The sequence below is a fragment of the Sturnira hondurensis genome, unplaced genomic scaffold (assembly GCF_014824575.4).
Source record: "Sturnira hondurensis isolate 20B ecotype Veracruz unplaced genomic scaffold, ASM1482457v3 Scaffold0010099, whole genome shotgun sequence".
Classification (NCBI taxonomy): Eukaryota; Metazoa; Chordata; class Mammalia; order Chiroptera; family Phyllostomidae; genus Sturnira; species Sturnira hondurensis.
The window spans coordinates 371,242-386,514 of record NW_028082730.1 but is presented as its reverse complement, the minus strand read 5'-3'; the positions used below and the strand labels follow the sequence as shown (position 1 = coordinate 386,514).

At 36.8% G+C, this 15,273-nt stretch overlaps 1 pseudogene; it reads left to right on the top strand.

The window, feature by feature from the left end:
- The window catches only part of LOC118995250 (coiled-coil domain-containing protein 112-like), a 44,832-nt pseudogene that overhangs the window by 16,885 nt on the left and 12,674 nt on the right, over positions 1-15,273 (top strand).

The following is a 15,273-nucleotide window of genomic DNA, read 5'->3' as shown; positions in this document are numbered from 1 at the left end:
AAAATGTATGAAATTAATTCTATTCCCCCCTCCCAGCCCCACATATCATCTTAACAAAATTCTGATCACTCTTCTTTCAAACATAAAATAATTTTTTAAAATATTTTATTTATTTATTTTTAGAGAGAGGGGAAGGGAAGGAGAAAGAGTGGGAGAGAAACATCAATGTGTGGTTGCCTCTCATGGGTCCCCCACTGGGAACCTGGCCCGCAGCCCAGGCATGTGCCCTGACTGGGAATCGAACCTGCAACCCTTTGCTTCACAGGCCCGCGCCCAATCCACTGAGCTACACCAGCCAGGGCTCAAACATAAAAGAATTTTAACATAAAAGAAGAAAAAGATGGAAAGTGCAAAATAAACAAATAATAATAGACAATTGAATACAAAGTTAAATTTAAGTAGAGTTTTTGAAATTGTATTTATTTTTACCATTTTGAACCAGTTTTTTTCAAAGGGAAGGAGCAATTATTTCTTGTCTGCATATATCAAATAACAGATTGAATAAATTTTCACTTAGCAAGATAAGCACTTGATAAATATTTTGGAGTGAGTGGATTGTTTAGTGAAAAGTCTGTACCCTCAAGTTATATTTTTGAATTGTCCTTTCATTTGTTTTCCTTCTCTGTTCTCTCTCTGTCCATCTCACTTCTGTCCTGCACATTAGGACTGGGCTAATTGAGAACTTTTAATTCATAGTGTATATGTGTTTTTTGAAAAATATCCAGTGATATGTATTGAATGTTCAATGTTGCCAGCCACACTGTGATATGATATATATTGTGAAAAATGATTAAAAATTAGAATTTTAAGCACTGAACCCTACCATATAATTGAAATCTTCATCAAAACACTGCTTTGAAGTCATACAATATCAATCTACTAAGGAACCCAGAGAAAAGGAGACTGGCGAAAAATGACCTCTTGACCATAATTAGAGCTGGTTCTCTGTTAGGCAATTCTACCAATTAGCCCTTGCTGGTGTAGCTCAGTGGACTGAGGTCAGGCCTGTGAGCTAAAGGATTTCAGTTCAATTCTTAATCAGGGCACATGCCTGGGTTGCAGGCCAGTTTTCAGCAGGGGAGGCATGAGAGGCAACCATACATTGATATTTCTCTCCCTTTTTTCTTCCCTTCCCTTCTAAAGATAAATAAATAAAATCTTTAAAAATGCTACCAATCAAGTATACTATTAGACATTTGAAAAGATACACTGAGATACACTATAGCTTTAGGAGGTAGAATCCTCAACTGCATTTATATAATACTTACATAGTGGTTTTAATGCTCAGAATTTGAGTACATACAGGTGTGTTTTTTTTTTTAACTTCCAAAATGTACTACTTGAGATAAAAGAGGACTCTAGGTTAGGGGGCCTAGTTCAAGTTTCCCTCTAGGTAGGTAATCTATAAGTTTCTTAATGACTGTCTATATACTAAATCTTTAGATTATGCCAGTATTGAGTTCCTGTCTACCGTGATGTTATGGTTTTACAGCTCACATTAGGATTCCTCCATCTGTTACAAGGTTTTGGAAAAACTAATTAGAAGAGTGTTTGAGAAATATGTTGGAGGGATATTTCTAACTAGCAATTGTATTGTATACCAAGAAGAAAACAATTTGTAGTACAATTATTTTCTATTTTCAATGTAGGTAATATCCAACACATTCACGTGATTTAAAAGCCAGTACATGTCAAAGGGTCTACAGTGAAAGGTCTCTGCTTCACCTGTGACATCAGCCACCCACTGCCCCTTCCTGCAGGCAACTGCTGTTTTGAGTTTTTTGTGTATTATCCCATAGATATTTTATAATCTGTACTTAGAATAAACATATGTATTGATATTGTCTATATTATATAAATGGTAACATCTGTTCTAGATCTTGCTCCCTTTTTTCTTTAACAGAAGAGTATTTCTTGAATACCCAGGAATTGTTGATCTTATCAGACATGATAATAGTGATGTAAGTGAAATATCTGTAGAGATACACACTTCAGTATGTTGGGATGAACTTACATAATGTACTGGCTTTAATTTAGAATATGTAAGCAAACCAAGAAGAAAAAAAAGAAGACAAAACAAAACAAAAAGAACATTAACTTCAAATACCATTACTAACCATTTCTTTTTCTTGAAAAGAAAAGAAACAAAAGAGAAGGAAAGAAAAAAGATTGATGAATCCAGAGAGGAAAAAGGGGTAAACTTGTTGAATCAGAGTAATATGAGGAGTACAATATCATTTGAGTGTTTACTAGTGAAGTCTTTTTGGAATTTTGTATTTTGAGCATGACTAAAATTTTCACACAAATTGTCTGCTTTAAAAATAATGCTTTGAAAATATTTCCTTATCAGTACATATAACACAGGGCCACAGCATTGCATCCCAGTGTAGGACAGTGACATATGAATTTAAACTTCCCCTTAGCGATGGACACTGAGGTTGTATCCAGTCTTTTGTTACAACAAACCAACAAACAATGCTTCAATGAATGGTAGTATTCATGTAACCACAGCAATTTGTGTATGTGTGAGTATGTCTTTAGGAAATATTCCATAAGGAGAAGTAGTAGAATTATTTCTGGAAGTAGAAAGGAGTATATGAACATTCATGTAATATATTTCCAAATTGCTCCATTAACAATTTGCAATATTTCCCCACAATTTTATCATTAGAACATACTATTTAAACTTGGAATTTTTTTTTCCATTTTGGTTGGTGTCCAGTGTTACTGTGATATAGTTTTAAAGTTAATTTGTTTTGTTGTAGGTGAGGTTGAGCATCTTTTCCTATGTTTTTGAGTGTCTTTACAGGTTAATATTTTCTACTCCAGCAATGGCTGGCCTTAACTAACTTACCATCATAGGGTAACCTGTGTCAATGCTAGAAATTTCCATTTGGTCATAATCATTTCCCCCACACCCAAACCAGAGCCTTTCTAGTTCTCAGCATGGGACTCCAGAAACCACCCTCAGTCCCCTAGAGTTGGCTTGCAGGCTGAAATCTATATGATATGTCTGAACTACCCATTGCTTCATCTCTGATACACAAGTGCTAAGTTAGATGCCCTCAGAATTTTGGGAAGCCAGGTAGGCCTGGAACAATCTCACCTATTTTCCCAAGTATGCCTTATAAATATCAAGTTTTTCTCTTTGTGTGCCAAAGTGGAAAAAGTTGGGAACTTCACCTTCTACAGTTGACCCTAAGGTTATAGTAGATTAAGTCAGTGGCCAGAGCTACTCCAGCACTCCTTACAACCAGGATTAGTGGAGAAGTATACATAGTAATTTCCACCTTCTGGGGCAGAGAGAACAGGTGTCAAGAAAATAGATTTAGTTGGCCAACCAAAATTGTTTCTTGATAGTACAGTGCTTGTTTGTTGAACACCAGGATTCAAACTAGCATTAGACCTTCTCACTGGTAGATGGATTTCAGTCAAAGCAGCTGTGAAGTAAATGTAAACAGTATTCCTGAAATATACTAAAATTTCTGTCTTCATAGATTGTTCACCTACTACTCTTAATAATTTTCACTTCCATAGAGCATTTACACTGTATAATTATCCCTCCTGTATATTATTTAATTTATTGTTAATCACAGTTCTGCTGGGTAGTCAACCGCTGTCACTATGCACTTTTTACTGATTAGGAGATTCACACCAGCAAAGGGTAAATGGCTTGGTTCAGGTGATAAAGTTAACAGTGTTTTCTAAGGAAGCAGCTGTCAGCAGTGGCGACCAATTTTAGGCCACAGTAAGATTGTGTTGGAAGTAGTAGTCAAAGCACTGTGTATTTTCCAAGCAAGTCTATGGCTGCATTTTCTTAAACCAACATGTTTATAATGTAAATAATTCAAACTAATTGATAGTTTAGTTGAACTTAACTCTTTCTAACTATTTCTGACTCCTTAGACGCATGAATCAAAATATAAAGTGCTGATTATTATTAGTGTCTTCATATCATAATCAGTTAAAATATATTTGTCATATTTATGCCATTTGTTACTTTTCCTAAAGATTTATTAGAGTGGAAAAAGATAAACAGTAAATTCTACAATTAAAGAAAAAGCTTAAGAATTGAGCATAGTGTGCTGCATGAATTGGAAACTAAGTTAACAGCAGGAAAACAGAAGGAAGTTGAGTTTATGATGAATAAAAACTGTTAGTGATATAAAGTTGAAAGTTTTTCCTGTGCTTGGTATTTTTGCTTTGATGGTTGCATTTTCTATCAAGATACTCCTTAGTTGGTGAAGACTGTGTTTTAGGGATATGTGTTTATTTTTCCAGGTTAGTATTCTGTGGCTGTAGCTGGATTATTTTCTATGTGAATTTCTTCCAATTTTGCAGGAAAAAGAGGGTTTCCTTTGGGTGGGGGGGGGGGGACAGAGTAGTTAATGTTATCAAAATTCCTTAAAATAAACGCAAATTTATGCCTGGTATATCTGGTCTTAGCTCCTCACTCTGGTATTAATGACTGGCAATTGGACTAGGAGAACAGCTACATTGCTACAGCCCATACCTAATAATAGCATGAAGTGATCATGTCACATAATCTCGTAACCCTGAGTTTGCTCTCCATGATATAATACCTACCATGTCTACCTCAGGGGAAGTGTCCTGTGCATCCCATGAGATAATACCTGAGGAAGTACCTTGTAGATTGCACAAAAATGTTTTGTTGTTTCCTATGAATATCAATCATTGTTAATAGTACACTAAATATTGGCCTTAAAAATTCTACAAGTATACCTTATTTCCGTGTAGAGTATATTTTACATACTGAAAGATTCTTAGAGATTATAATAAAAAAACTGCTTAGCATTGCTTAAAGAAAAAATAATGGTATCAATGAACTAAACTTTATAAAATATTACGTTATGTAGAGAATATACAGCTTATGGAAGTGCTTTCTAGCCAGTTAAAAGCAATTCTTAATAAGTACTTTCAAAATGTAACATTGCACTATCTTAAAAAATTTATTGTTTTCAAGTAGTGGCAAGAATCAGTCTCACTCTTCCATTTTAAGCACAACAGGACCAAATAGAAAAAACAAATTTTTGGTACTCCTGTTTGATTCATAGAGCAATCTAAACATCTCTAGTTTTATATTTCTCAATTTTCCTCAGTTCCCTTGTAGACAAGAGAGAGGCTGATTTATCTCTAAGTCATGCCACCAAGTAGAATGTCTTCCTTATCTGCATTTTAAGTCACTTCATTTTCTCTCTAGGGATCACTTTATTTTTTTTCAGAAGAAATTGCACATTTATTTCAATCAAAATAAGTGATATTAAAAAGATTGGTATGCTTATTTACCAGTCTTTCATTTTCTAATTTATACATACTTAGGCTTATTCAAATATCACATTATTGTAGCATTAGAATGTTTACTTCACAAATGATTTTTAACTTTGTGGCCACAATCTCCCCAATGATCACATTTTTTTCTCAAAACTTTCTCAACATTAAGTACAGAATGTGTTAGAAATTTTAAAAAGATGCATTCTTTCTGCTGAATAACATATCATATTTAACTTAAAGATTACTAACTTTTTGGATATCAAAAACTAAAGCCATTGGGGTCACCTTTGTTTGTTGGCCCCAAAATAGCCCTGAGGTCTAAATAGGAAAATACCTTTTAGAAACTAACAAAAAACTCTCACTTGGATATAAAGCACTACAATATTTACAGAATTGTATCTGGACTAAACGTTTTTGCAATTTCTAGAAACCTGCCAGATTTTCCAAAATGACAATGAAAATAGTACTCAGAAAACAGAGCTTATGTGCCTGTTTTTATGCCAGTACCAGGCCGTTTTGATTACAGTGGCCTTGTAATACAGTTTGATATCAGGTATTGTGATCCCTCCTACTTTGTTATTCTTTCTTAATATTGAAGCTGCTATTCGGGGTCTTTTATGGTTCCATATAAATTTTTAAAGTGTTTGTTCTATGTCTGTGAAATATGCCATTGGTACTTTAATAGGTATTGCATTGAATCTGTAAATTGCTTTGGGTAGTATGGACATTTTGATGATGTTAATTCTTCCAATCCATGAACACGGTATACGTCTCCATTTGTTTGTGTCTTCCTTGATTTCTTTCTTCAGACAAACAAGCAAGCAAAATATAACCAAAGACACTGAAATGGAGAACAGGCTGACAGTGACCAGAGGGGAGAGGGGAGGGAATTTCAGGGGAAATAAGGGAGGAATTTAGAGGAACCTATATAAAGGATACATGGACAACAACTGAGAAGGGTGGAAATGGGAGGGGGGGGCATGGGGGGTGGGATGGGATGGGAGTAATAGACAGAAAACTGTACTTGAAAAATAATTAAATAAAAAATATAATAAATTTTAAAATTTAAAAAAAAAGAAAGAAAACAGTTTATATCAAGATCAAACACCCCCTGGAAACCAGGCACCCATGCAGAAATCTGCACACACATCTTTGGATACCCGACACTTTATTTGTATCTTTTTATTTCTTTTTCTGCTATGCTTCTGCCTCTTCTTTATTCACACTTTGTGTTTATCTTATTTCAGAGAGGAAGGAATCTGTATTACTTCCTGTGGGGATATATTGGTTTTTCCTCCTCATATTACAGCCAAGAAGTTGAAAATGCCTTTTTCTTACTTCAAATATCATGCCACAATTTTAGCCTGCACTTGGGTAATATTGTATTTAGGTTTGCCTATAGGCTGGCAGTTCCAAATGAATAAATAAAAGATCACTTGCTGTATAATGATGTCACTGCAGCTGATCATGCTGGCAAAATGTAAACAAAAACACTTCCCTAATTAATCAAGAGAGAACTTCTGGGGGGTGAAGTTCCAGCAATGAATAAGACCCTACAAAAATACGTTGGATAAATATCCTGCTTTTCTGGGACAACTGAATTTTCATTCAAAAACTAAGCCAATATCATATTTTTGTTTTTGATATTAGCACTGACTTCAGGCCTATATGTAGTTAATCCTTTTCACGTTGCTTTTCAGGACTTTTGGACAGAGCTATGTGGACAAAGCTTCATGGTGATTTGTGAGAACATTGGGCAAGCATTAAGGGGTATAAATAAAGCAACAAAAGATGATAAAATGACCACACTATTAGATACATTATACAAATATAGATTACTGCATGGAAATGTATGATTTTAGCCTCATAATTGAAGTAAAGTACTAAAGTAAGATTATTACTTCAGGCAGAACATGTGAATGAGTAATCCAGTCTTTCTGCTGCAGATACAGAACATCCGAAACTGTATTTGATTCCCTCTTTTGTTTCTAGGCTTTTATTGTGGGTCTAACATTTTCAGACGGATTCCTTGGATGAGCTTGGCACATTGTAGGGCAGATACCACTAAGTGGCACCGGATGTACTTCATCAAGCCTATAACAGTGACATTAGTGGGTATACTTAGACCCTATCAGAGCGTCTAATTAGATAATTACTCATCAGAGGGTGTGTATAGAGGAAGGTAATTCTTTTTGATTTTAAAAAATTAAAGATTTCATTTACTCATTTTCAGAGGGAGGAGTAGAGAAGAAGAGAGGAGTAGAGAAATAACAATGAGTGGTTGCCTCTTTTGCATCCCCTGCTGGGAACTGCCATGCAACCCAGACATGTGCCCTGACTGGGAATCCAACCATGGTTGTTTTGTTCGCAGGCCTGTGCTCAATCCGCTGAGCTACATCAGCCAGGGCAAGATGAAATTAATTCTTGTTAGGAAGTTTGTCAGTATTCATAGAATACACACTGTTTAGATGGCTTTAATATTTCCAAAAATAAACTTGTGCTCTATTTCAAATTATGATTCCATAAATTATAACAAATTGAACACAGAAAAGTTTCTTGAAGAAAAAAACAGGACTAAGCCTGGACTGTTTTCTAAAACAGTGTCCAGCAAAATGTAACAAAAGACACTGAAATAGAAAACAGGCTGACAATGATCAGAGGGGAAATAGGATGGAATTTCAGTGGAAAAAAAAAGAAGGGATGACAGGTACAAGTATATAAAACATATGGACAAAACTAAGGGGGTGGTAATTGGAGGGATGTAGGGAGCACTGGGGTGGTGGGCTGGGATGGGAGTAAAAGACAGAAAACTGTACTTGAACAACAATTAAAATAAATAAATTGAAAAATAAACACACACACAGTGTCCAGTAACTTGATCTCCACAGAGGTTAAAAAAGAGAGAAACACATTTTTTGGCATGTGTTGTAGTGTATTTAACACACTGTACTTTTAAATATTGGAGGAAAATGAGAAATGTTTCACTTAGAGAGATGAAATATACTTAATCTACTACAACATTTCAGGGTACTTATGAAAATGTCCAGGCTGTTTTGATACCTAAGAAACCATATTCTGTTCATTATTTCTTTGATCTTGGCTACATTTTACCAAGTGAAAATGGTGTGTCTCAGATGTAGAATTCTGAATTGCAGCCATATTTGCCATAGGATAGTTTTAAACTACATACTTCTTCCTTATAGGAACAACAGTTAGCCAAGGTATGTTACAATCTGAAGAAGCTTCAGCATCAGTTAAAACATGTGAAGTCTACACCCAATTGTAAGTATATTTAAATTGTATGTGCCTTCTGATGTATTAGTATATTTTGTTGCTCATTACAAAAAGGTATACTTTTAAAAAATATTTATTTATTTATCTCTAAAGAAAGGGATGGGAGAGAGAAACATTAATGGATGGTTGCCTCTCACGCACCCACTACTGGAAACCTGGCCCACAACTCAAGTGCATTTCCTGACTGGAAATCAAAACAATGACCCTTTGGTTCACAAGTTGGCACAGTCCACTGAGCAAACTTTTCAAGGGCTAAAAATATATACTTTTAGAATAAGAATTATTCTTCTTGAAATTAATGGATCTACAAATTGCTTTATTGATTAAGGAGTGATAAGGATACATTGGAGAAGTGTACCACCTGACCTTGATATGGTTTTTTAATCTTTAAAATGTCATAATTCCTTATACATTATGGAGCGGGCATAACCAATATTCAAGGTATTTATAGAATGGAGAATCTGTGCTGTGTATAGGCTCAGATTCAGCCAATGAAGAGGAAAGAAGTGTGATTAGAATCCTGGTTCTTAGCCTAGTAGTTTTTCCATCACTTGCTTTTTGAAATAATTGTTTTGTAGGGACATTTCCAATGCCTAACAAAATGTTTAAATAGTATTGGGGCAAGTATTAGTCATTTGTAAGAAAACAGAATTGTATCTTTACCTCTATACTTATACCAATATTTATTCCTGAATGATCAAAGCAATAAAGTGCTCACAATGAATGGACTAAATCAAGTGTTCAGTCAAATCCTCTATCTATCAGTTATGTAATTTTTGGACTGAACATTTGATTTTTCTGAGCTTTCTTTTCCTCATCTGTCAAGTGGAAATAACTGCAGGAATTGTTGGGGTCTCAAAGTGAGGAAATTCACATAAAGTACTCATGCACTGCTGGCAACAAGGCAAGCGCTAAAAAGGAGCAGATACGAGTGGTATAATTTGTTAAATTACTACACGGAACATAAAAATACTAGGCAAGAACATGGGCTAATACTTTATAGTAGTATTGTGGTTTATAAGAATAACAGTGATCAGGAAACATAAAGAAATAAGTGGCTAATCTAATGTTTGACTAAAAGTTGGATAACACTGTTTGCCCCATCCTGGAGATCCCCTGAGGCTCCACCCAAATTACAGGCCCACCCAAGCTATTAAAAGCAGCTTTTCCATATGAACAGCTGGTCTTGGCTCATGCTTTACAACTTTCTAAATTCTCTCAAACAGTCAACAGTTGACCTCAGCAAGGCCCCATGCCATGTCACACTTGCTAAGAGGTCCAAAGGCCAGTAAGAACAACAGCCAGCTGAAGTTCAAAGCTTGAGTTTTCCTGGAAACCTCCAAGATCAGTACAAGTAGAAGCCATCTCAAATTGCTTTTTAACTCAGGCTAGGTGGCCCATGAAAAAACACAGGTGGGGGCTGACCTTACCTGATACTGCCTGGGACACCCCAGAGCTTGGAAACAGCAGACAGTTACAGACCACTGGAGTAGCACTACCATGATGCACCTGCACAACCACAAGAGAAAAGCAGGTAGCTTCCTACACGGAAACACCAATTAGAGTGTCATCAAATTACTAAACAGAAATATTTCAGGCCAGAGGGACTGGCTTGAGATACTCAAGGTGAGAAAATGCAAGGACCTACATCTGAGGCCACTGTATACAGCAAAGCTGTTATTTAAAATCAAGAAGCTTCCCAGGTATGAAAAAGCTAAAGGGGGTTGTTAACACCAAACCAATACTGCAACAAATGGAAAAGGACTAGCTTTAAGAAGGAGAAAGAGAGAAAGAAAAAGAAAACAAAGGAAAACAGCCTAAGAAATGGCCCTGTGTACATATCTATCAATAATCACCTTACATGTAAATGGCTTAAGTGCTCCTACCAAAAGTCATAAATAACATAGCCTAATGGATGAGAAAGCAAGACCCATTTATATGATATCTTCAAGAGACAAAGATATCACCTCAGATCAAAAGATTCACACAGCCTGACAAGAAAGGGATAAAAACGGATGTTCACACAAATAAAAAAGGGAAAATAGCCAGGGTATCAGAACTTATATCCAACAAAATAGGCTTTAAAACCAAAGCTATAGTAGAGACAAAGAAGGACACTACATCACGATACAGGGAACAATCCAACAAGGGATGTAATGCTAGTAAACAATTCTGTACCCAACATAGGATCACCTATGTAAAACATATAATTATGTAAAGCATAGGAGCATATATATGTAAAGAAAATCTTGATGGACATGAAAGTGACAAATGGAAATGCAATTGTAGTCAGAGACTTTAACACTCCATTGACTTTAGTGGATAGATATCCCAGGCAGAAAATCAACAAGGAGACAGTGGCCTTAACAATTCTCTAGATCAAATGCATTTAATTGATATCATCAGAGCATTGCACCCCAAAGTAGCAGAATATACACACTTTTCAACTGCATGTGAACTGTTTTCTAGGATATGCCACGAGGTAAGACACAAAACAAATCTCAATAAACTTAAGAAGACTGAAATCACAGCAAGCATCTTCTCTGACCAAAGTGCTATGAAACTGGAAATGAACCACAAGAACAGCATTGAAAAACACACAAACATATGGAAACTAAATAACATTTTATTAAACAATGAAGAAGTCAAAAGTGAGATCGTAAAAGAAATCAAAAGCGACCTTGAAGAAAATTAGGACACAACAATCGAAAATCTCTGGGACACTGGGAAAATAATCCTAAGAGGGAAATTCATAGCATTATAGGGCTATCTCTAAAAAAATGACAAAAAAGCTCAAATAAACAGCCAAACTTCGCACTTAAAGGAACTTGAAAAAGAACCACAAACAAAGCCCAAAGAAAGTAAAAGGAAAAATAATAAAGATAAGACCATAAATAAATGAAATACAGTCTAAATAAACAGTACAGATAATCAATGAATGAAGTTTGTTCTTTTAAAAAAAATTTATTCATTTATTTTTAGATAGAGAGGACAGGAAGGAGAAAGAGTGGGAGAGAAACAATGTGTGGTTGCCTGTCATGTGTTCCCTACCAGGGATATGGCCTGCACTCCAGGCATGTGCTCTGACTGGGAATTGAACCGGTGACCTTTTGCTTCTCAGGCCTGTGCTCAATCCACTGAGCCACACCAGCCAGGGCTTGTTCTTTGAAAAGATGCAAATGATAGGCAAACTTTTAACCAAACTCATCAAGAAAAAGAGTTGACCCACATTAGTAAAATCACAGGTGACAAAGGTGAAATGAAAGACATGAAAGAAATACAAAGGATTGTAAGCACATATTATAGACAACTATATGCCAGCAAACTGGACAACCTGGATGAAATGGATGAACTCCTAAAACATACCGTTTTCCCAAACCAAATAGGGAGAATTATAGAATCTAAATAGACAGATTATACTAAGTGAGATCAAAGTAGTAATCAAAAAAATAATTCCTGACAAACCTTAGTACTGGATCAGATACCTTCCACTTGTGAGTTTTACCAGACGCACTGAGAACTAACATGTCTCCTAGTCAAATGATTTCATAAAATTTAAAAGGAAGGAAGGCCCCCAAACTCATTTTACAAGGGCAGCTTTATTTTAATTCCAAAACCAGATAAAGACACTAAAATGAAAGAAAATATAGGCACATAGATGCTAAAATTTGCAATAAAATACTTACAAGCAAACCCAGGACAGCAATAAATGAAATTGATCATACTCTATTATCAAGTGGGATTTATTTTGGAAATACAAAGTTGGTACAACATCTGTAACCAAAAATTTAATTTACCACACAGACAAAAGGAAGGCTAAAACCTACATGATCAGATTAATAGATGCTGAAAAAAGCATTTGATAGCCCTCACTGGTGTAGCTCAGTGGATTGAGTGTGGTCCTGCGAACCACACAATCGCAGTTTGATTCCCAGTCAGGGCACATGCCTGGGTTGAAGGCCAGTTCCCAGCAGGGGACACACAAGAGGACACCATATGTTGATATTTCTCTCCTTCTCTCCTTCCCTTCCCCTCTAAAGATAAATAAATTTAAAAAAAATTAAAAAGCACTTGATAAATCAAAGTGCCAATTTATGATAAAAACTTTCAACAAAGTGGGAGTAGGGGGAGGATACTTAAATGTAATAAAGGCTATGTATGACAAACTTGTGTCCAGCATCACACTCAATCAGCAAAAACTACAAGTGTCTTAAGATCTAAAGATCAGGAAGAGGATAGGGATGCCTGATTTTACCTCTCTTACTAAAGGTATAACCTGAAGTCTAAGTCACAGCTATCAATCAAGAAGAAGAGATAAAATGCATGAAAACTGCAAAGGAAGAAGTAAAGCTGTCTTTGTTTCCACATGAGATGATACTGTACCCAGAAAACCCCAAGATTCCAGCAGGAACCTAGTAGTACTGAGAAAGGAATTCAGCTAAGTAACAGGATTCAAATTTACCATCCAGAAATCAGTAGCATTTTTACCTGCCAATAATGAATTAACAGTACGGGAAATTAATAAAACAATCCCATTCATAATTGGTTCAAAAAGAATAATATACCTATGAATATAGCCCAGAGATAAGCCCACACCTTTACAGTTGATTAATGTTCAACAGAAGAAGAAGGCATACACAATGGCCTAAGATAGTTTATTCAATAAATGGTGTTGGAGGATTGGGGGAAGATGGTGGCGGAGTAGGACAGAGAGGATTCTGCTTCCCCCCACACATGGTAGAAAAACCTGGCTCATCTGTGGAGGAAATCAGCAAATAGCCAACAGTGCCCCAGCGTATAGGAAAATAGGAGTCCAGAAGTTGTAGCGGACACTGAAAGACCAGGCAATGAGGAGACGGCTGCAGGTCAATAACATGTGGTGGACCAGTGATGAGGCAGCAGCCTTGGCTTGCCCCTGGTGCCAGGGACCTGTAGCTGGGTGTGCCTTGGACTTTGGGAGCCCAGGGCCTGCAGCAGGTCCTTGGGAGAAAGCTGGGGCATCAGCTCCCTCCCTAACTGGTCGGGCTCAGTTTGAACAACACTAAGAGAGACCTGTTTGCTAGAAGTGTCAGAGAGGGGAATGGGCATGAGGAGGCAAACATGGGGGCTGTGGTCACCCATGGAGTCTGTGGACACTAGCTTGGGGGTATTGAGAGTCCCAGTGTGCAGCTCTGGCCCGCATGTCTGGATGGAGAATAGGGTTAGCAATGTGGACGGATTGAGTGAGAGAAATTTCTTTAAAAGTGAACTGCTTGGGTGATCCTTCTGCGACAGCTGCTCAGCCTACTACCTACCCAGCCTGGCATAGACCCCCAGGTTTGCCAGAGGGCCTTGCATTCCCCCACAGCACTGGGGAATGTTTGTGCCCAAACCTGAGGGATCAAGAAAGGCTGGCTGGGTGAACGTGCCCACACTCCAGCCCTCAGTGGTGACTCTTGGGAAAGAGTGCTCTGAACAGCACCTGAATTCCCCAGGTGGGGTGCTGGGGAGATGCTCCAGTCTGGATCTTGGGAGAGTTCCCTAGAAACTAGCTGATTACAACATGAAGGGAGAAAGGCCACACCAATAGCCCGTCAGCCTTCTGTAGCAAGTGAGACCAGAAAGATCGGTTTGGCCAGCAGGAAACTAACAACAGGGTTCTTTCTTTTTTACTTTAAATAATCTTTTATTTTTTAACTTTATTATTGTCTTTATTTTAATACCTTTTTCCTATCTTTTCTTCTTTCTTGTTTTATTCCTTCTTCGTTTCTTTCCAAACTTATTGCTTTTTCTTCCTTTCTACTGCCTTTTTTCCTCGACAAGTAAGACAAAAATCATGGAACTGTGAAAAGACCAGAGTCAGACTGTAAGAGGGGGCATCCCAACAGTCGAGACAGAAAGACTAATTTCACTTTGCTATAGCAGAGAAAGTATAAGTTACTGCATATTTGTATTATTATTTTTCACTATTCTTACATCTTTATTTTGATAGTATCTTTGTATTTCTTCATTTTGTTTGGTCTTCTTTGCCTTGGCTGGTTATATTGTATCATTTGATAGGTTTCCCTTGTCCTCTCATTCATAGTGTATTTCCAATTTACTGTCCCTCACTTCACCTGTGCCCTATTAGCACACTGTTGAAGGTCTGATACTCCCTATTCTTGGTATCTCATAGATTTTGCCATATGATTGTTGCTCTAATATTATTGTAAATAATAGCTGTTCCATACTATTATAAGTACGACACAACACCCCTCCCAGATCTTAGCCCACTTAATTGTTTCCTGAATTCTATTACGGTAGTGTTATCTCTATTCTCTCTCACACTACACCTATTTACTATCCTTTATTCTCTGCTTACCTCAGAATCTGACCTTCCACTACCTCACTGCTTTCTAGATCCAACACAAAAACTTTCCCTCACCAACAAGATTCTTATCTTCTTTCCACTCTTTCTAAAAAGTTGGGTTGAAAATTATGGTTATCACTCTACATAGCCAAAGGATCTCCTACCTCTTGTCTACCAGTGCTACTGCAATTATCACAGAATGCTCTCTTGCTGTCATAAATCATTTTGCCTTCCCCTCCAACTGATCATGAAAAAGAGTAGGTGGAAGCGGAGAACAGCAGAATACCCAGTGGAAGAGGAAACCCAGCAACAAACCAACACCAACAGATAACAACAGAAGAAAGTGAAGGAAAAAGTGG